This window comes from Giraffa tippelskirchi, chromosome 12 (assembly GCF_054371585.1).
Source record: "Giraffa tippelskirchi isolate mGirTip1 chromosome 12, T2T-mGirTip1v1.2.pri, whole genome shotgun sequence".
Taxonomy (NCBI): domain Eukaryota; kingdom Metazoa; phylum Chordata; class Mammalia; order Artiodactyla; family Giraffidae; genus Giraffa; species Giraffa tippelskirchi.
The window spans coordinates 51214620-51235991 of record NC_137286.1 but is presented as its reverse complement, the minus strand read 5'-3'; positions in this window follow the sequence as shown (position 1 = coordinate 51235991).

Sequence of the window (21372 nt, the reverse complement as noted above, 5' to 3'; positions counted from 1 at the left end):
GACAGCAGGAGTTAGAGAGGAACAGATTTGTCTCTGATGAGAATGTCTTGGTGGGACTTGAAATTCTCAGTGGACTTCCCTCAACCTGTTGGATTTCTCAGCCCTCAGATCCCTTGCCTCTTGATTGCAATGTCAGTCAGCATTCATGGCAGGAAGAAGGGAAATGGGCAGCCTGTTTCATCTGTTCTGTTTATTAGGGGAGCAAAGTTTTCTTCCAATTACCCTGCTTGGACTTCCTCTTACATTTCATTGGCCAGAGCTGACATCATACAGTCACCCCTAACTGTGAGGGACGTGAGATTTTGTCTAAAGTGTGTGTGTGTGTGTGTATTAGTTGCTCAATCGTGTCCGATTCTTTGAGATCCCGTGGACTATAGCCCGCCAGGCTCCTCTGTCTATGGAATTCTCCAGGCAAAGTACTGGAGTGGGTCACCGAAAAGAATTTGCCTGCCATTTTCTCCTCCAGGAGATCTTCCCAACCCAGGAATTGAACCTGGGTCTCCAGCATTGCAGGCAAATTCTTTTCGGTCTAAGCCACCAGGGAAGCCCTTGGTATAAAGCAATGGTTCCCTAATTGAATGAGCATTAGAATCATGTGGAGGGTCAGTTAGAACACAGATTGTAAAGCATCTCCTCTAGACAGTTTGATTCCATAGGTCTGGGGCATGACTGGGAACATGCAGATAATAAGTTCCCAGGTGAGTTGCTGCTTCTTGACCCACTTGGAGAATCATTAGTTGAAAAGAAGTCTTTTATACTTTGGCAGGCATTCTCCTAAACAGACTCTTGCTTTCAGTGAACTTTTGGAATAACCTCTTTCCTGTTCTTCTTTCTTTTCATGTTATGCAACATCGCCACGTTTACTTTCCTAGTTTTAGGTCTGATCTATTATCTGTCTACTCAAAAATTGTCAGGGATCCCCATTATTTAATATTCTCTAGAATCCAAGGTCCTTTGTGTTTAAATACCAGCATACAAGTGTTTCCATCCATTCCTTTATACACAGCCCTAAACACAAGGCCTTGTAATGACTCAGTTCTATCAAACCACCATCTTACCAACAGCAACTATAAAATCCGGTTAAAGTTTTAATCTGGTTAAAAAGAGATCTGGGAATGATCACAAAGTAGCCACAACAGCTGGAATGTTTAGAGATAAAATATCAAAGGAAAAAGAAAAATGCAGAGATAAATTCTTTCAAATATACAAGGAGTAAAGAACCCACAGTTACATAAAATTTTCCAGACTAGAAAAAGAGAGAGGGCCTCATGACATGTTTATGAAACTAGCATAACTTCAATACCAAACCTGACGGCGACATCTCAAGAGAGCCAAGTTATTTTGCAATATCTCTCATGAACATAGATGTAAAAGCTCTAAAAAAAGAAAATAACAAATTGAATCCAACAATATACAATGCACTACAGCCAATCTGAAATCCATGAAAGCAAGGTTAGTTTTAACACTAAAAGAAAGGAAGTAAAAAATCATATGGTCCTTGTAATAGATGCATAAAATTTACTTGATTAACTTCAATCCTTGATCATAAAAACAAAACATACATTTTTAACAAATTAGGAATAGAAGGAAACTTTCTTAATTATACAGAATCTATCTACAAAACCTCATACACAAACATTCCATAGAACATTAAAGTAGTGAAAGTCAAATTTGAGTCTAAGACAGTGATGCTGTTTATAATTATTTCCACTTAACCTCATACTGGAAGACCTAGGTATTGCAGAAAGTTAAGAGAAAGAAACAAAAGGTATAACAACTAGAAAAGTAAAAAAAAAAAAAAGATAAGAGTCCACAGATGATTGTGTTTTTCAAAATTAAGAATGAGACTAGAATATTTATGGTACATATCTAGCAAAGGACTTGCAAGGAACTAGGAAAGGACTCATATCAAGAATATATATATGAAGATCTAAAAATCAATAAGAAAAGGATCCATTGAAAAAAATGAGGAATTGAGGAAAAGACTTTTTGCAAGTTTTGACAAAGATTTGGCGTAACTGAAATGCTCATAAACCGCTGGTGGAAGGGTTAATTTGTGCAAACACTTTGGGAAACTGAGCATGGGTATATTCTCTGATCCAGCAATTCTATACCCAGATATGTCCAACAGAAACATGTGCCTGTGTGCGGCTCCTAGGCCAGGATGCCCAGAAGCAGATTCTGAGATGAGGATTTCTGTACAAGCAATTTATGAAGGGCATGCACTCAGGAGGACTCCTGAAAGGGCAGCTGGACTGAGATGGGGAAGAAATCCAAAAGGTTGTGGTTTCAGGCAAAGCCCTAGGAGGGCAGCTTCATCGTCACCTTGCATGGGAGGTGTGGAATGTCAAATATATCTCAGAGTTTATACTACCAAGTCTCAGTTCCAGAATTCCCCTAATCCTTGATGTCTATAGTAATCTTCCATCCATTGATCTCCACTTGCTCCTCAGATATGAATTCCCACCTGGCCTTGTTGTATTTAAAATGGAGCCTGGTTCTCTATTGATGTCTTCCCCTACTGTGCATGCTAAGTTGCTTCAGTCTGTCCGACTCTTCGCAACCCCATGGATGACTGTAGCCCGCCAGGCTCCTCTGTCCATGGGATTCTCCAGGCAAGAATACTGGAGTGGGTTTCCATGCCCTCCTCCAGGGGATCTTCCTGACCCAGGGATTGAACATGCATTTTTTTTATGTCTCCTGAATTGGCAGGTGGGCTCTTTACCACCAGCGCCACCTGGGAAACCAGTCTTCCTGAATTAAATCTGCCTTTATTGCTTTGTCTTCCGTCTGGTTCTGTCCTTTATTTATTCATTTTACAGCAGAAAGAACAATAAGAGAGAAAACGAAGGGAAACAGCAAGTATAAGGTCCTGAGTCTGGGGAGGAAAGCTTGTCTTGTTCTAGAAACTGTTGGAAGGCCAATGTGCTGGATGTCATGATCTAGGAGCAGAGAGAGTGAAGGTGTCTGGGTGGGGGTGAGGAGGGGTGCAGATCATCTGGGCCTCCTGGGCCATGATAAGGAGTTTAGTTTTATTCCAGTTCAATGGGAGGCCATGGAAGTGTTGAAAGAAGAGAAGCAAGGCATGATTTCTTGCATGAATTAACATAGTTTTCTTCCAAAGAGACTGGCACATCCCCTATATTTATTTTTTTAATTTATTTATTTTTTTAATAAGTTTATTTAGTTTAGTTGGGGGCTAATTACTTTACAATCTTGTAGTGGTTTTTGTCATACATTGACATGACTCAGCCATGGGTTTACATGTGTTCCCCATCCTGAACCCCCTCCCACCTCCCTCCCCATCCCATCCCTCTGGGTCATCCCATTGCCCCAGCCCTGAGCATTTGTCTCATGCATTGAACCTGGAATGGTGTTCTGTTTCACATATGATAATATACATGTTTCAATGCTATTCTCCCAGAACGTCCCACCCTCACCTTCTCCCTCAGAGTCCATAAGACTGTTCTATGCATCGATATCTCTTATTCTGTCTCGCATATAGGGTTATCGTTACCGTCTTTGAAATTCCATATATATGCATTAGTATACTGTATTGGTGTTTTTCTTTTTGGCTTACTTCACTCTGTATAATGGGCTCCAGTTTCATCCATCTCAATAGAACTGATTCAAATGTATTCTTTTTAATGGCTGAGTAATATTCCATTGTGTATATGTACCACAGCTTCCTTATCCATTTGTCTGCTGATGGACATCTAGGTTGCTTCCATGTCCTGGCTATTGTAAACAGTGCTGCGATGAACATTGGGGTACACGCGTCTCTTTCAATTCTGGTTTCCTCAGTGTGTATGCCCAGCAGTGGGATTGCTGGGTCATATGGCATACACATCCCCTATATTTAAATGAATAACTAGGGTAAAAGCTGAGTGAGCACTAAAATAGAAATGTAAATTCCTGATTAACATGGTCAATGGGTATGAGTTATGCTGATTGCTGGTTTATAATTAGACAAATGTATTGCCTTCACTCAATTAGCAAGTATTAATCTACAGTAAGTCCCCTATACTGTTCGTAAGTCCAACAAAGTTAGCCTAGGTACCCAAATAACACAATCAGCTATATAGTACTGTGCTGTAATAGGTTTATAGTACTTTTCACACAAGTAGTACATAAAAAACAAACACAAAAAGTAAAGAAAACATTTTTGACCTTGCAGTACAGAATCTTGAAAAGCTCAGTAGTACAATATGACAGCTGGCATATGGGGCACATTTGTATCTTTGAAAGTTTGAAACTTGAAGGTTTGTATGTAGTGGCCTTACTGTATTGGACAGGCAGTGTGGTTTAGAGGTAAGAGCAGATTTTCGGTTCAGACCCTCCCCATTCAAAGTGAGTCTCAGACCAGCAGAGTCAGCATCTCTTGACTTTGTTAGAAATGTGTAATCTCAGGCCCCACCTGGACCTGGGGTGACAGCCTAACCTTTTGCCTTTTAACAAGGGCTCCAGGTGACTCTCATACAGCCTAATGTTGAGAAGAACCTCCTGGGTTTGAACCCTGGCCCATCTCTTAGCACCTACGTGGCCTAAAGCAAGTTTCTCAAACTCCCTGTGCCCTAGTTTCCTCATTTGGAAATGCAAGATAATCACAGTACACTGGATTGTTGTGCAATATTTGGTGCCCAATGAATGCTTGCTATTAACACAACACCATAGAACCAAGATCTCTACCCTCCTGGAGTCTGCCTTCTGACTAGGAAGATGATACAAGATACACACCTGAATTTATACGAATTCTATGCCCTAGCTCTTTGTTCTAAGCTTTGGTTTCCTCATCTACACAGTAAGGGTTAAAATACCCCTTTCTGTATGTTTGTCATATAAATGACTGAGGTAATACATCCTATGCTCCTAGCACAGTGACTGGTAATTTTGAGTTTTCACTAATGACACAGATAATTGGATTTAAAAACATGGATTATAAGGTTAGGCAGATAGCTCAAAAGGTAGGATTAAAAAAAAATTATTGGAGTATAGTTGATTTATGTTTTGTTGGCTGTACAGCAAAGTATACATATATCCACTATTTTAAAGATTCTTTTTTTTTTTAAATAAATTTATTTATTTTAGTTGGGGGCTAATTACAATATTGTAGTAGTTTTTGCCATACATTGACATGAATCAGCCCACATAGGTCATTACAGAGTATTGAGTCGAGTTCCCTGTGCTATACAGTAGGTCCGTATAAGTTATCTATTTTGTGTATAGTAGTATGTATATGTCAATCCCAATCTCCCATTTTATCCCTCTCCCCCTTCCCCCACTGGTAACCATAATTCAAAACGATATTATATGTACACCGCAATGTTCATTGCAACACTATTTACAATAGCCAGGACATGGAAGCCACCTAAATGTCCACTGACTCAGTCATACACCTCTGTACAATAGAAATGCTTGTTAATTGTTCCCTATAGTGTGTCACAGGATTCTCAGGGGACTCAGTGGTAAGGAATCCACCTGCCAATACAGGAGACGCAGGAGATGCAGATTTGATCCCTGGATCAGAAAGATCGCCTGGAGGAGGAAATGGCAACTCACTCCAGCTACAGTCCATGGGGTCGCAAAGAGTCAGACACAGCTGCCTTGGCCTGCCGCGGCTCAAAGCAGTATATCAGTTCCCTGCCCGAGACTGAAGTCAGGCTGAGGCAGTGAGAGCGCTGAATCCTAGCCACTAGGCCACCAGGGACCAGTGACAAGGTCCTGGCGCATTGCCTTGATAGAAATGAATTTCCACAAAGAGATGGAAAGGAGTAAAACCAATAAATTTGCTTATTAGAAGGAAAAAGAGTATGTGTGAATAGGCACACAGGTGGGCTCAGAGAGAGAGAGAGTTGTGCCTTATGGTATTTAATAGATTGAATCATTTACATGGGGCATTTCTCCCAGGTTTCCTTGGAAAGTCGAACAGAAAATACCCGGCATACGTCCCTTCCAACAACCAGAACCAAGAATCCCCAAAGTGAAGGATAACGCCACCCCTTCACCTCCAGGAAGGACCTGGTATCCTGATGATATTCAAATGGAGAGACAGCTGCATACACAGGACAAGTCTTTACACACTGCACGGTAGTTGTAATAGAGAAAACTTAGAAAGTAGCCTGGTGTGTTCATGCTCAGAGGTCCCACAAGCCCTGCTCCAGGGAGTCCATGCCAGAGAAAAAGTTTGCAATTTTAAGAAAGCCAGTAGAAAATATGAACTACATCACTAGACAACCTTCAAAAGGTAGCATGTCAAGCAGCTTTTCTCTGTGGACTTCTCAGACTCTGAAATGGTGGAAGGAAAGCTGTGTCTCCATTTCAGGAAAATGCAATAGGAGCAGAAATAGCAGTTGGCCTCAAGGACTGGACATCAGCAGGAATGGGGGAAATATCAGTGCCGGGTGGGGGGAAGGGGCCAGTCAGGGTCTGTTAGAGCAAAGGTGAGACATAGACACGACCCTTAGACATGATGCTTCTGGTTGCAGGTAACAGGAGTCCAATCAGAATAGAATAGTTCAAAAGGGGAGACTTTTCAAACATAAGAAACTGTATTTAAAACCAAGGGTATGAATAGCTATAGGACAAATGTGTGGTCCTCTGTCCCAACATCACTTTGAAACTAATACAGCAGTCTTCAGAGTTTACCTCGGAGTCAAGAACAAGAAAATTTAAAACAAAACAAAACAAAAAAACCCAAAACTTTTTATTGTTCTATAAGTCACATGACATAAAACACACTATTTTAACCATATTTAACTATACAGTGGCACTAAGTACGTTCACATCATGGTGCAAGTCTCACCATCGCCCATCTCCCGAATTTTTCACCTTCCTAAACTGAACTCTGTCCCTGTCAAACACTAACTCCCCTCCACACACCCACTTTGGCATCTACCAAAGTACTTTCTGAATATATGAATTTGCCTATTCTAGCAGAGACATTACTTTGTCAACAACGGTCCGTCTAGTCAAGGCTATGATTTTTCCAGTAGTCATGTATGGATGGGATGTGAGGGTTGGACCATAAGGAAAGCTGAGCACCAAAGAATTGATGCTTTTGAACTGTGGTGTTGGAGAAAACTCTTGAGAGTCCCTTAGACTGCAAGGAGATCCAACCGGTGCATCCTAAAGGAAATCAGTCCTGAATATTCACTGGAAGTGCTGATGCTGAAGCTGAAACTCCAATACTTTGGCTGCCTGATGCAAAGAACTGACTCATTGGAAAAGATCCTGATGCTGGGAAAGATTGAAGGCAGGAGGTGAACAGGACAACAGAGGATGAGATGATTGAATGGTATCACCAACTCAATGGCCATGACTTTGAGTAAACTCCAGGAGTTGGTGATGGACAGGGAGGCCTGGCATACTGCAGTTCATGGGGTCGCAAACAGTCGGACATGGCTGAGAGACTGAACTGAACTGAGGTACCTCATGTAAGTGGAATCAATCAGTATTTGTCTATGTATGTTAGTCATTCAGTCACGTCTGACTCTCTGAGACCTCATGGGCTGTAGACCACCAGACTCCTCTGTCCATGGAATTCTCCAGGCAAGAATACTGGAGTGGGTTGCCATTCCCTTCTGCAGGGGATCTTCCTCACCCAAGGACTGAACCTGGGTCTCCTGCATTGCAGGTGGATTCTTTACCATCTGAGCCACCAGGGAAGCACTAGCCACCAAGGAAGCCCATTTGTCTATATCCAATGTATGTAAGAACAAGAGAATTTAATTGGCCAATTCTGGATCAGATCTAACCATCAATGGCAGTGCTTTTCCAAGTGTAGTTCCCAAGCCAGCAGCATCAACAACACCTGGGAGGTTGTTGGAAATGGGAATTTCCAAGCCCTATCCCAGTCTTACTGGATCTGAAGTTCTAGAGATGGGCCCCAGGAATGTTATCACAAGTTGTCCTAGTGACTGATTCTGATGTATCCTCAAATTTAAAATTCCTTGAGCTATGGCAAGAGGAAGCAGGGAGGGAATTATAGGAGTGTGGGAAGTAGGGTTATAGATGATACCCATGACTTTAGTGGCCCATTTCTGTAAATGGGGAGGGCTCATACAGTTCTTAAAACAGGAAACTGGGATGGGAAGAAACCCCAGAAACTGCTATTATTCCTCCCCCCTTGAATCTGCCTGCCAATGCAGGAGACCTAGGTTCAATCCCTGGATTGGTAAGATCACTTGGAGAAGGAAATGACAACCCACTCCAGTATTCTTCCCTGGGAAATCCCACGGATAGAGCCTGGTGGACTATAGTCTATGGTGCCGCGAAGAGTCGGACACGACTTAGAAATTGGGCACTTGAATCTTAAGAGAGGTATCTGAGATTCGAACAATTCCACTGGAGGGAACCATTTCAAAGATTAATATTCTATTATTGCTTATATGAAACCATTACATTTCAGTGCTGGTCTGGACTAGGGGAGCATAGATTACAAATAAAAACTTGGTATAGTTACAGAAATAATACAGGAACTGCACAAAGATTGTTCTACTATACTGTTTCTCAACTTTGACTGTATATTGGAATCTCTTGAATCACCTGGGGAGATTTAAAAAAACTGATACCTGGGTCTTACCCTCGGCAACTCTGATTCAACTGATCTGTGGTACAAGCTGGGCTTCAGGAACTTTGGAAGTTCACCAGGTGATTCTAGCATCAGCTAAGTTTGAGGAGGACTAGGTTAATAATTGATCACCAAAGCTGTGAGATTGAAGTATTTTTTGAAGGTAATAAGGAATATGATTTGCTCCAAGCAAGTTTTCCAGAGTGTACAGGTGGGATTTAGCTTAAAACTGGCATGAAGTTTGCTTTGGTAAAGTAGAGAGTGAGATTGCACATTTACATTAGAATATGAGATTCAGTTCAGTCCAACAAACAATAATTGACCATCCTGTGCCAGGCACCCTGCTGGGGGATAGGACACAGTGCCAAACAAAAGTCCTTGTGTTCACCTCCCTGCTTACAGCAGGAATCATGCACACAATGTGATCTGGGGTTTTGTGTTGTTTTCATATTAATGGTTCTCTCTTTTTGTGAGATTAATTAGTTGTTAGTATGCCATAAGTAATGTGTTATCATGAGCCATAAGTAATGTGTTATCATGAGCTAAAGTACCAAAGTTTGCAAGGAATTTACCTCTGGATAAATGAATTATGGTGCATTTATAGCTGTCCTCAAAGTAATGTCACTCGCTTACTTCAATTCCAGCTTTTGATGAGAATTAGAGACAGAGTTATGACCGACAATTGTTCTTAACCCACACAAGATGAGCCATACAATCTTAAATTTTCTATGGAAGATGCAGTTACATGTGTAGTTTGACCAATTTTATCAGTAAATTCAGCTTCTTCAGTTACAATGGCGGGTGATTTGTTTCAGGCAGAACTGTAATAGATATGAGGGGATTTTGGCATTTTAAGATAGAACAGAGAAAATTATGAACAACAAGGTTGAAGCTAGTGAGTCCACATGGTTATTATGTAGCACCTGAAAAGTTCTCTGAAAGTAGCTTCCTCATCTTGTACATCCTTGCACATAGTAGGTGATCAACAAATGTTTAAATTTTGAAATGAACGGCAGGTTTGCTGGATGATTCACAAATCACGGGATTGCCATTATTGTAGTGTATTTGTTAGGGCACCTGCTGCTGCTGCTGCTTGGTTGCTTCAGTCACGTCCAACTCTGTGCAACCCCATAGATGGCAGTCCACCAGGCTCCCCCGTCCCTGGGATTCTCCAGGCAAGAACACTGGAGTGGGTTGCCATTTCCTTCTCCAATGCATGAAAATGAAAAGTGAAAGTGAAGTCGCTCAGTCGTGTCCGACTCTTCGCGACCCCATGGACTACAGCCTACCAGGCTCCTCTGTCCATGGGATTTTCCAGGCAAGAGTACTGAAGTGGGGTGCCATTGCCTTCTCCGGTTAGGGCACCTAGAGAGTGAATTTGGCAGAAATCTTTTCAAACTGGTGCAAGCACAGTTTAGACTTGCCACTGTATATTATCTTTCTCCATAGGCTCTGCTGTTCACTGTGTTGGCTTCAAACTCTCCCTCTATTGAAGCCAACTGACCGCTGGTTCTTCTAGGCTTATATTCTATTAGTTTAGCAGCCCCAGTGGAGAAAGAATTCCTATTGGTTACAACAGTATCCTTGGGGTGGGGTGGAGGGAGGGATCAATCAGGATTGGCCTGGTTTAGACCACATGCTCAACTGAGTGTGTTTATTTCAGGGGCCAAGTCCTATAAACAGTCCATGAAGTGCAAGGTAGATCCTGACAAGTTAGCTGAGAGTAGAGGAGGGGGAGTCCCCGAAAGGAAAACTGAGTTGCTATTTCCAGTTCTACAAGTAGATACTATTTGAAGTGGCATTCTTCAAAGTAGATATCATTTGAAGAAATTGATGTTGAGAAAAATGAAGTGATTTACCTAAAATCACAGAGGTAAGAAGCCCTCAGTGAGCTTCACCCAGCACACCCAGCCTCATGTACCCATGAAGCTAAAGAAGTTCAAACTTCAGGGACCATCATGTACCTGAAAGGGTCCTAGCAATTAAAGAAAACAAAGTTTTGTACCAAACTTCTTTTTTCAAGTAGCATTGTGATAACTGCATAAGCTTCTTCCCAAAGGAAGAATTTGATTTTGGCTTATCTTCCTGCTCATACTTGAATGCCTCACCTGCTTGCCCTAACCTCATGCTTTGGGAAGCGACTTCAAATTTGATTCTTACATCATTTCTGAATTGAAACTTAACCTGGCCTCCCCGTAGAACATGATTATTTCCTGCTCCTGGTGCCTTCTTTTAAGATCTCTTAGGACACTTATTAGGGGCTTCCCTGGTGGCTCAGTGGTAAAGAAACCACCTGCAATGCAGGGTTCAATCCCTGGGTTGGGAAGATTCTCCTGGAGAAGGGAATGGCAACCCACTCCAGGATCCTCGCCTGGAAAATCCCATGGACTGGTGGGCTACAGTCCATGGGGTTGCAAAGAGTTGGACAGGACTGAGCAACTGAGCATGCATGCACACCTGTGGGCACACACACACACACACACACACACACACACACACACACAGAGGACACTTATTACAGGCTCCCTTGTGTTGTTTTAATTGTCTTTGAATTGTCTTTGTACATATCTTATCTTTCCCATTAAAATGTAAGTCACTTTCAGTGTGATATTTATTTTTTCATTCTCCCAGTAGTAAGTATATTGCTTAATAGAGTGTATGTACCCAATTTATGCATGTTGAGTGACTGGATAAAGTGTGAATGCATGCCAAGACTTTCTTTGTGTTCTCTTCCTAGAACTCTTGAATTTTTTTTTTTTTTTTTTATTTTGGAGCAACTCCTTATTAGTTGACGTGTGTTGATGAAGGTTGAGCTTTGAAGACTAAGGTGTAAAATATATTGTAGACCAGATATTCTTTAGTTTTCTAAGGGTCATAAAGGATTCATGAACAGTTGCTAGAAATGCTTTCTCTTATAATTTCCCTGTGTGTCTCCCCTCTGGGACACTTTCCCCACTTATTTGAATGCTTAAGAGGTAGTGGAGTTGTTGTCAAGTCTTTACTAGTAAATATTTAATCAGTAAAAGCTTTTTGCAAGTCTTTCTAATGGTGTATATCCCAAATAATACAAGAAATAATAGACTTCCCTGACATATATCCTGGACAACCTATGGAAAACACACAAATAACCAGAATCAAGAATGTAATTTTTCTGCACAAGATAATCTGACTATTCTGTTTTGTGTATCTCTAACCGCTGTATTTTTTTTCTAACTGCTTTTAAATGAAATTTATTTTTATCTATTGAAAATGTAATACATGCTCATTGTGGAAAACACACAAAACACATGCCAAGGGAAAATGTCTATATGAATACTTTTCTTTTGTAGATTTCTGAAACATTTAACCAAGGTTTTTTGTGATTTGGTAGAGGATCATTAATTTCCTTTCACAGTACATCTTTTTGTGTGCCCCCAGCAAGACCTAAATTCTATTTTAGAACAACGGGAGAGGAATCATCACCTCACCAACCAGTAGAAACAGCCTTACCAATCTATTAACGGATATGATTAAGACGAAGCAAGCAGACCAGAGAAATAAGTGTATGTACGTCAAGGAAGATGAATCAGAGCCTCTGCGGGCCATGACTGCAGATTGCTCTTATTTGCATTCAGAACGCTAGTTACATTTTAATTTCAATAAGCAGATTATACCTTGAATACTTCTATTGTTAGACTTTTGAAATTTTTGTTATTGTTGTTCATTTTTCTCCAGTAAAATTTGCATTTAGAAAAATGCTTAAATTCTTTTGGGGCAAAATATGAAGGGAAGGGAGTTTTCATACTGGGTCCAGGTGCAAGGAGAACTCAGGGAGCCTTTAGAAGACAGGTGTTAATGGAGCCTGGACCTGCTCCCAGCAAGCTGGGGAGAAGCGCATGGGACCTTCATAACGGGTCACTTTCCAGTGAGACTTACATCACCTGCTCTGCCTTGGTCCTCAGAGATCTCTGCCATCTCATGGGTCACTCACCGTCACTGAACTGTGAAAAGCCACCTCAACACGGCCACTTCCTTCAAATTCAAACATGACTGATTTCCTACAAAGTGCTTATGTTTACTGAATACACTGAAACAGGAGGGAAGGGGGCAGGGCACAGCCTTCAGAAGAGTGTCACGGCCGTATTGATATTGGTGGTGGGCTTAGTAAGGGGATAACTCAGAGACTGGTTATATTTAACTAAAGATAACTAAAGACTGGTTAGAACCAACTGGGTCCAAGATGGCAGAAGATTCAACTTTCAGTGGACCCTGAGTCTCATTATGCCCTCATTGTAGTACTTTAGCATAAGCTAAGTGACACACCCACCAGCACCATGGCAGTTCTGAGGCTAACCATAAAGATCAAGAAGTGGGCAGTGACCCAGTTCCTGGGAAGCTCCACCCCTTCCCCCAAATAACTGAACTAATCCTCCCACTCATTAGCCTGTAAAAACTAACCATGCCATATTTCGGGGCTCTCTCATTCTGAGATGGCCTGCATTCTGTCTGTGGAGTGTGTTTGTCTCCATATAAATCCACTTCTCACCTATCACCTCATCTCTGAATTCTTTTGCAATGAAGTGAGAACCTCAGATGTATCTAGAAGAGCACCACCACTCTGCAGTAATCCCCAGTCCATAACTGTAGTCACGTTTGGAACCTCTCTTCATTTGTCCTCTACCACGGCCTCTCCTCCATCCCTCACCAAAATAACAGAGACATACTATTAGCGAGTCCTTGTAATTCCTTTTCCTACTCTGTATTACCATGTCTTCTCCATGTCCTTTAGTTCAGCTCAGTTCAGTCGCTCAGTCATAACCACTTCTTTGCAACCCCATGGACTGCAGCATGCCAGGCTTCCCTGTCCTTCACTGTCTCCCAGAATTTGCTCAAACTCACGTCCATCGATTCAGCAATGCCATCCAACCATCTTGTCCTCTGTCGTCCCTTTCTCCTCTTGCCTTCAATCTTTCCCAGAATCAGGGTCTTTTCCAGTGAGTTGGCTCATCGCATCAGGTGGCCAAAATATTGGAGCTTCAGTTTCAGCATCAGTCCTTCCAATGAATCTTCAGGGTTGATTTCCTTAGGGTTGACTGGTTTGATCTCCTTGATGTCCAAGGGACTCACCCTAATCCTGGACCTGTTGAATCCTTGTTGCTGCTCTACTATCAAGGAACTCATCTCTAATTCATCTTCAAGTTCTCCAGACGCTCCCTTCAACTTCCGACCAAACTGGGAGCTGGTTCACCTTGATGACATCATGTATTTTAATGTGAATACACTAAACATCCCTGCCACTCTATCTTTTGGCCTCCCTACATGGTAAAAACCCAAACTTTAACGAATTTATCTATTTGTTTTTTCTGTCTGTGTGTTAGTAGATGTGGGCTCTGGAGAAAAACTCTTCTACCATGAACTCAGGATTACCAATTTAAAATGGGTGTTGAGCTCTGTCTGATAATCCTATCAGAGCTCTCTGGTTAGCACTCTTACCTATTCTACACAGTTAATTCCAGTCACTTTAACTCTCCTCAAAATTATGTCACCCACCTATATCCTATGAACTAGCACTCACAAGCTCTTCTCAGCATATGGTCAGTCACCTATCTTCTAGAGTAGTTGCCAATAGATAGGAATGCTCCAAATGTCCTACTCTTATGCTTACAACACTTACTGCATTTTCACCTATGCTATTTTCATTATTTCCACTCCTTACTGGGGATCTCTAACTTGCAGGACAAGTGCATTTCCATCTCTCCTGGTTCTTTCCTCTCTTCTCGCACCCAGACATCTGATGATACTTTCAACATCTTTCTGCAAAGATCTTTTCATGGATGCAAATTATTCACAGACAGGTCTGAAGAAGACTCTGCCCCAACTCTTCCTTGTAAGAGTCCTCTTCCTTTAGCTTCCACATTGCTCTCAGAGGCTACTTCCACCAATCTTTCAACCTTTAGATTTATAAGGCATGAATCAGATTGCAGGTCACTGTTTAACTTTCCACTGACATTGAGGGGACACATATTAAGCAATCTCTCTTGACTTACGGTGAAGAGGAGGCATCACTCATCTATTTGAGATTCCCAACATTCCAAAATTATCTTTAAATATCTTCTGTGAATCTTCTATTTGGATTCCCTACACTAAACTTGGGTCCCTAATCCAGAGAGTCCAACCTTAGTGGGTAGGATATGGTTGCAGCCCACTAGAAGGGAAACAAATTCACTGGGTTGCCTTGCCTGGAGCTCGTCCACTGTTGGTAGGTTGAGATTGGCAGGCAGAGAGAACTAGGGTGGAGCTGGCAAGATAGCCTGATATTAGGGTACTGCCAATTTAAGGCTGGCAGGCAGGAAGCCATCTACTGGTGTGTTAGAAAAACTTAATGGGAAGCTGCTCATGGGGGATACTATTGAACTTACCGGGGAGCTGGCTAGGTCATCAGTACTAGAAAGCCACCAAGAAGACATCCGCAGAGTATGCTGCTGTACATGCTGAGAAATTGGCTAAGACATCCCTGGAACTTTATGGAAAGCTTTACCCTCCGGGGCGTTTCTGAAACTTTCTGGGCATGAACTCCACTGGTAGCTCTCACGCCAGATTAGCACTGCAGGATAAAAAGATTGAGAAATCACAGCAGACTCAGGAAGAAACCCTTTCCTTCTGCAGTATTTGTGTGCCACATCTACTAGCAAAGGAGGAATGGTTTACAAGATCCATCTCTAGTATCCCAAGCAGGGAAATAAAGGGTGGATTAGGAGCTGAGAGGCAGTAAATCGACAACTGTCATACCACACATATTTAAAACTCTTCTACTTCTCATTCTTATTGTTCTTAGATTAATATCTGAAGTATTCCATTACTGAATGAATGTATTAACTATAAATGAATGAACATTTGGATGCTTGCGTTATCCCCTGGTTGGGAATACTGTTGCTCACCAAATACTCCTGGCTGTCTGCATACAGGGCAAATGGTAGGACTGGGCTTCTCAATCCCTTTGCTCTTGGATTGAGCCATGTGAATAGTTTTGAATGATAAGTTGTGAGCGAAAGTGCAGCGAATCAAGAAATGTATTGGTGGCCACTTAACAACTGGTTCTTTTGGTGGTAGGGGACAGGAGGAGTGTGATTTGTAGCACTAGTTTATTTCTCTGGTGCAAATACTCCTGCCATGGCTGATTTCAAGCTACCAACTTGATGGCACTGAATATGGAGTTGGGAAGAGATGTGCGCAACTGGCTCTTGTGAGGCCATATAAACTGACTCCAACACACCACTGCATGAGTTGCTTCAGAGCAAAAGATTAAATTGTTGGTGTGAGACCCTCTGGGCTTCTCTTTTGCTTTGTCATCTTGTGTGAAAGTCATTCAGTCACGTCCAACTCTTTGTGACACCATGGACTTTACAGTCCATGGAATTCTCCAGGCCAGAATACTGGAGTGGGTAGCCTTTCCCTTCTCCAGGTGATCTTCCCAACCCAGGGATCAAACTCAGGTCTCCCATATTGCCGGTGGATTCTTTCCCAGCTGAGCCACAAGGGAAGCCCAAGAATACTAGAGTGGGTAGCCTTTCCCTTCTCCAGGGGATCTTCCCAACCCAGGGATCAAACTCAGGTCTCCCATATTGCCAGTGGATTCTTTACCAGCTGAGCCACAAGGGAAGCCCAAGAATACTGGAGTGGGTAGCCTATCCCTTCTCCAGCGGATCTTCCCGACCCAGGAATCTAACCAGGGTCTCCTGCATTGCAGGTGGATTCTTTACCAACTGAGCTATCAGGGAAGCCCTTTGCTTTGTCATGGTACTTGTCAAAGTTTAAGACAGTGGTACCGCCAACACTATTGAAACCAAGCAGGACCCTGTGGAGTTTCTGGGCACAAAAGTTTTTCTGTGCCCCCCATATTTCTTGATTACTGGAAATAGGCTTCAGTTAGCCTCCATGACTTTCCCTGAGTCCGAAAGGCAGGTTCAAACCATCGCTAATTAGTGAAGGGAGGGGATTCAGAGACAAGGGATGAGTAGTCAAAGGGAACAATAGTGCAGCCTCGGGGCAGGGTCCTGTTTCTCCCTCAAGGGATATACCTAACAATATCTTTGATCTGTTTTGCAGATACTGAAACCCCCATTAGGTGGGAGAAGTTAAATGAATGCTTCCCATAGGCAGACTCCAGACCAGTTGGAGCCAGAAGTTGGTGATGCTGACTCCCACTTATCTCATCACTAACTAGTTAGAAGGATGTCCATGAGCTGATCACACCCTCTTTGAACCATTACTGTGAAACTTCTTACTACCCCCCTCCAGGTCAGGATGCACAGTTTCGAGGGAATTAGCCCACTGTGGCCTGCTTTGCCTGGCTAAAGATAAAGCTTTTCTTTTCTGCTTTACTCAAAACTCTATCTCTGAGACTTAATTTGTTGTCAGGGTACAGAGCCAAGATTCAGCTTCACTATCAGGCTAGATTCCTGTGTGAACAGGTCATATGAGTGAAAAACAAATATTTTTGTGTGTTTTCATTTTAAGTCATGGTCATTTTGAAGCTCTTTCTTTAGCATAACCTAGCCTAACCTGCCTGAGAGCCTCATAACTGGTTCAACTGGAATACTTTGTACTCCTTCCAGTTATTCTTTTATACTCTGCCATATTAAGTTCTATAATCATGTTTTCTTCATATTTCATCTCTAATTAAAATATCTACTAGTCCCACTCTGTCCCACTTTGCCTCATGCCAAAATATGAAGTCCCAACTTTTTGGCATAGTTCTCAAAATTCTCCAAATATGTCCTCATGGTACCTTTGCTATCATATCGCTCACTATTTTTTTGTGCAAACACACAATTCCTCAGCATTTCTTTTGCTCTTTCTGTGCTTCACCTTTGCCTCTACTGGCATGTAGCACAGTGAACATGGTATGTGTTTTGAATGTTCTTTCTGTTTATCTCTACTGATAGTATTAAAGACAGAAAGATACAGGCATCAAATAAATGTGAGGTTCTCCCAGGGCCTGAAATTATTGACTAAGCAGAAGAAATTATCTCCCTTATGAGCTATGAATATATCTTAAACACACATATACACACAAATTATAATACTTAGAAATAGAAAGGTATAGTAGAATTAGAGTCTAGACAAAGAGAAAGAAACAAAAGAGAAATTGACAAGGCAGAGGAGGAAAATGAGTGACAGAAAACCCAGCTCAAAAAGACTAGGAACGGTGATGAATAGCAAGAAGCAAATGCATTGACAGTACCAAAAACCAGTGACTGAGAACAGCACATTTCACAAAGAAGCAGAGAGAAGAAGCATGAACAAGGAAGTGTAGCACAGACTGCAGATAAACAAAAGAAACAGCTAATGTTTCTATGTGCTGGGCAATGGGAACAGGTCATCTTATCTAATTCTTACACTTCTGTGAAATGCAGGTATTATTTTCCTGTTTCAGATTTAGAAATGAAGACTTAAAGATGTTAAATAATGTGCCCAAGATGTCACAGCTAGTGAATCAGAGTTTATTTCTTTCTCTCCATCCTTTCTTTTTGCACAGTCCCAGTTTTGATTACCCTATTCCGTGTTCTTCAGTCTAGGAAATAAATCCTGATTGTTCTAAACCAAGCCTGATAATCATATCCCCCCTGCCAGTATTTGGCTAGGAGGTGTCCATGTGACCCCATTCTAAATGAGAAGACATCAGAAGAAGGCTACTCTGAAGTTTCTGGGAAAGGTTTGTCCCTTTCAAAAGAAGACCTAAAGAAGAAATAATCATCTCTTCTTTTCTTGGAGGCTGCTGCGGTGATTGTGAGAGGTGTAACTGCCACGATGTCCATATGTAGCCTAAGGAAATATTCAAAATACTAGGTAAGATTAAGAGAAAAGACAGGAAAACCTAGTTTTGTGATGACTTCCTGAAGTGAACATTCAGCTGACTCTGAAACCACCTTACCTCCCAACTTTTTGATGTGAGATAATTTCTTTACCATATAAGGCACATGAGTTGGGGTTTGAAATTATTTGCACCCCAAATCATGTTAAATGATGAAGCAAAGATTTAAATCCAGCTCTTTTTGACTGCAAATCCGTGCTCTGTATGACTATACATACTTTGCCTGTGTGGGCTTTGCTTGATGTTCATAACAGTTATCCTAACTCAGGAAGACAAAGTAAATGGTGTCATATATGTCATCCTATTTTTTTTTTTTTAATTTGGCTGCACCGGGTCTTCATTGCAGCATTCAGGATCTTTAGTTGCAACATGCGAACTCTTATTTGTAACATGTGGGATCTTGTTCCCTAACCAGGGATTGAACCTGAGTCCTCTGCATTGGGAATGCAGTCTTAGCCACTAGACCACCAGAAAAATCCCCTTCACTCTACTTTCTTAGACAAAGAAATGTGTCATATTTTAGTTTTGTATTTTTTTTTTTATCTCATGACTTAAAAGGATAATCTTCAATTTCTCAAGGTTCATTTTCTCAAAGTGAATTCCTCCTTACCCAGCAGGACACTCTTCATGTGTTACTATTGATTGTACTCAACACAAATGTATCATTCTGTGAAGACTTCATGGTCTCCATATGCTGGCTGTTAGTGAATTTCAGGTATTTAGTAAAGACTATGAACTATGTCAACCCCTTGAAAAATACATGTGAGGTCAAAGTAGTAGTATTCATCAAATTGAGTAACCTATTATAATGACTTGTAATGATGATGATTTATTTTTAGTACTCCCTAATTACTCTCTGCCTCTGATAATAATTCATATGACAGAAAGAGAGTGTAGCTGATATAATGTATACATCCAGCTAGTTGGCTTGATGTGTCTCCTAATGGTCAAGAATCATTATGGTTATTGAAGAAAGAGATACTGAATTTGAATTTACGCCTGTCCTAGGGCACTAAAATAGATGAGTGGTTAGGGAGGGAAAGGTTTATAGAGTTTAAAGTTTAAAAGAACCAAGTTGTTTAGACAACTTAATCTCTCAGCCTAAATTCAAGTCCTAGAAGTTCTCTGGGTCAAAAATGTGGTGATACTGTAGGAAAGAAGAACCAGCAATGGAAAGTAGCAAAGAGAAACACAATTAAAAGTGCACAAGATGCATACATTAGAAGACCCAAGCCATGAAAATTAATTCATGATATAGTAGCAGCGTTATAAATAAGTTCAAAGGGCATGTGGGTCCAGTCAGTAGCCCTTCACAACTCATGTTTTGTGGACATTCTCCTGGTGGCTTTTTTGAGGTGACAAGATTATTGAAATGATCTTTCAAGTAAAGGGATTTATAAAGAGTTAAGGGAGAGAGCAGAATATTTTTAGGTGAGAGCAATATGCAAACAGAAGGAAATAATGCCCAACTTACATATAGTAGAATTTGAGTGTGATTGCTACTGAAGACTTTATTAGAGACAAAAATAGGAAGGAAGTTAGTGAAGTACTTACATGATACACTGGAATGTCCTTGGAATCCAGCAATTGGCCATTCAAATTAAAAGATTTGCTACCTTTAGCCAGAGAGGTATTAGCTTATTAGTGAAAAAAACTCTAGAGTTAGAATCTGAAGACCTGGGGCTGGCTTCTAGGTCCACTGCTTATTCCACCATAGCCTCATCGTTTATAAAATCAGGATAACGATATTAACTAACTTGCATTGTCATTATGCAAACTAAGAAGGATAAGATGTGTGGATGTATCTAGCTTAATATTTGACAAAGAGGAGGCTTCATGAGTGTTCCTTCTTGAGAATTATCCAGAACTAAAGCATACACAACCCCGCAGTGATTATATCTGACGTATCTTGTTAGGAGGCTGTAAATAAACATTTAAACAAACAGAACCCACCAGAAAGTCTACCAGTTAGTTAGTAATGGATCAGCGTGAATTTATTGAGTAACCAGCATATCAGGTCTTGAAAATCTTCTTTCTTAAATCAGTTACTTGACTTTTGAGGTGAATGAATTTCCACTGTGCTAAAGTGAGGGAGTTCTGCAAGGCGAGAGCCTACCCTAGAAGCCCACGTGCCCTGTGCTGATCTCAGGGCCTCTCTCAGGACTTCCTTTGCTATATCTTTGGCAGTCAACAGGTGGCACTGTGCTAGATGATCTATAAAAGGATTCTCAGAAAAATGCTCTTTTGTCCAAAGTTTTGATTGAAGCAGTAACCAGCACTGTAATCAAGCTGACATCACAGTTTATCTTCCTCCCAACCACTGTAATTCCTCTTCGTGCCCACAGAATGTTGTGGCTCAGTTGTTTTCAAAGAACTTTTCAGGAAATGCTCTGCTAGAAAATTAAAGAGGAGGCAGAAATAGCTGATAATTATCTAAGCACCAAACAGTCCAATGCCAAGTTGTCCTGTGGCCACAGAGAGGAAGCACTAGATGTGATGAAGGGAGCCTGAGTGTGCAACTCACAACCCCAGAGGATACAGGAGTAGAAAGGCATTAGAGGATCATGAAATGTTAACACTTAGATGAGAAAATAAAATGCTCATCTTTACTTCATTCATCTATGAAATCAAGATATTTACCAAACATGCTTTTCTCAAAGGCAGAGAGAGTTTTAAATGGCAGGTTTTATCAGTTAGAATAACACTGTCTAGTAGAACTTTTAGTGATGCTGGAAATATTCTATATATCTGCACCATCCAACATGGCCTTGTGGCTACTGAGTACATGAAGTGTGGCTAGAGTGACTAAGGAACTAAATTTGTAGCTTTAATTGTCATTTAAATAGTCCAGTGACAATTGCACTGGATAGCACAGAGAAGTTATTAAATCCAAATTATGCTTCTTAATCCACATTCTGTCTACAAGTATTCCATACCTGCTATCCAGTAT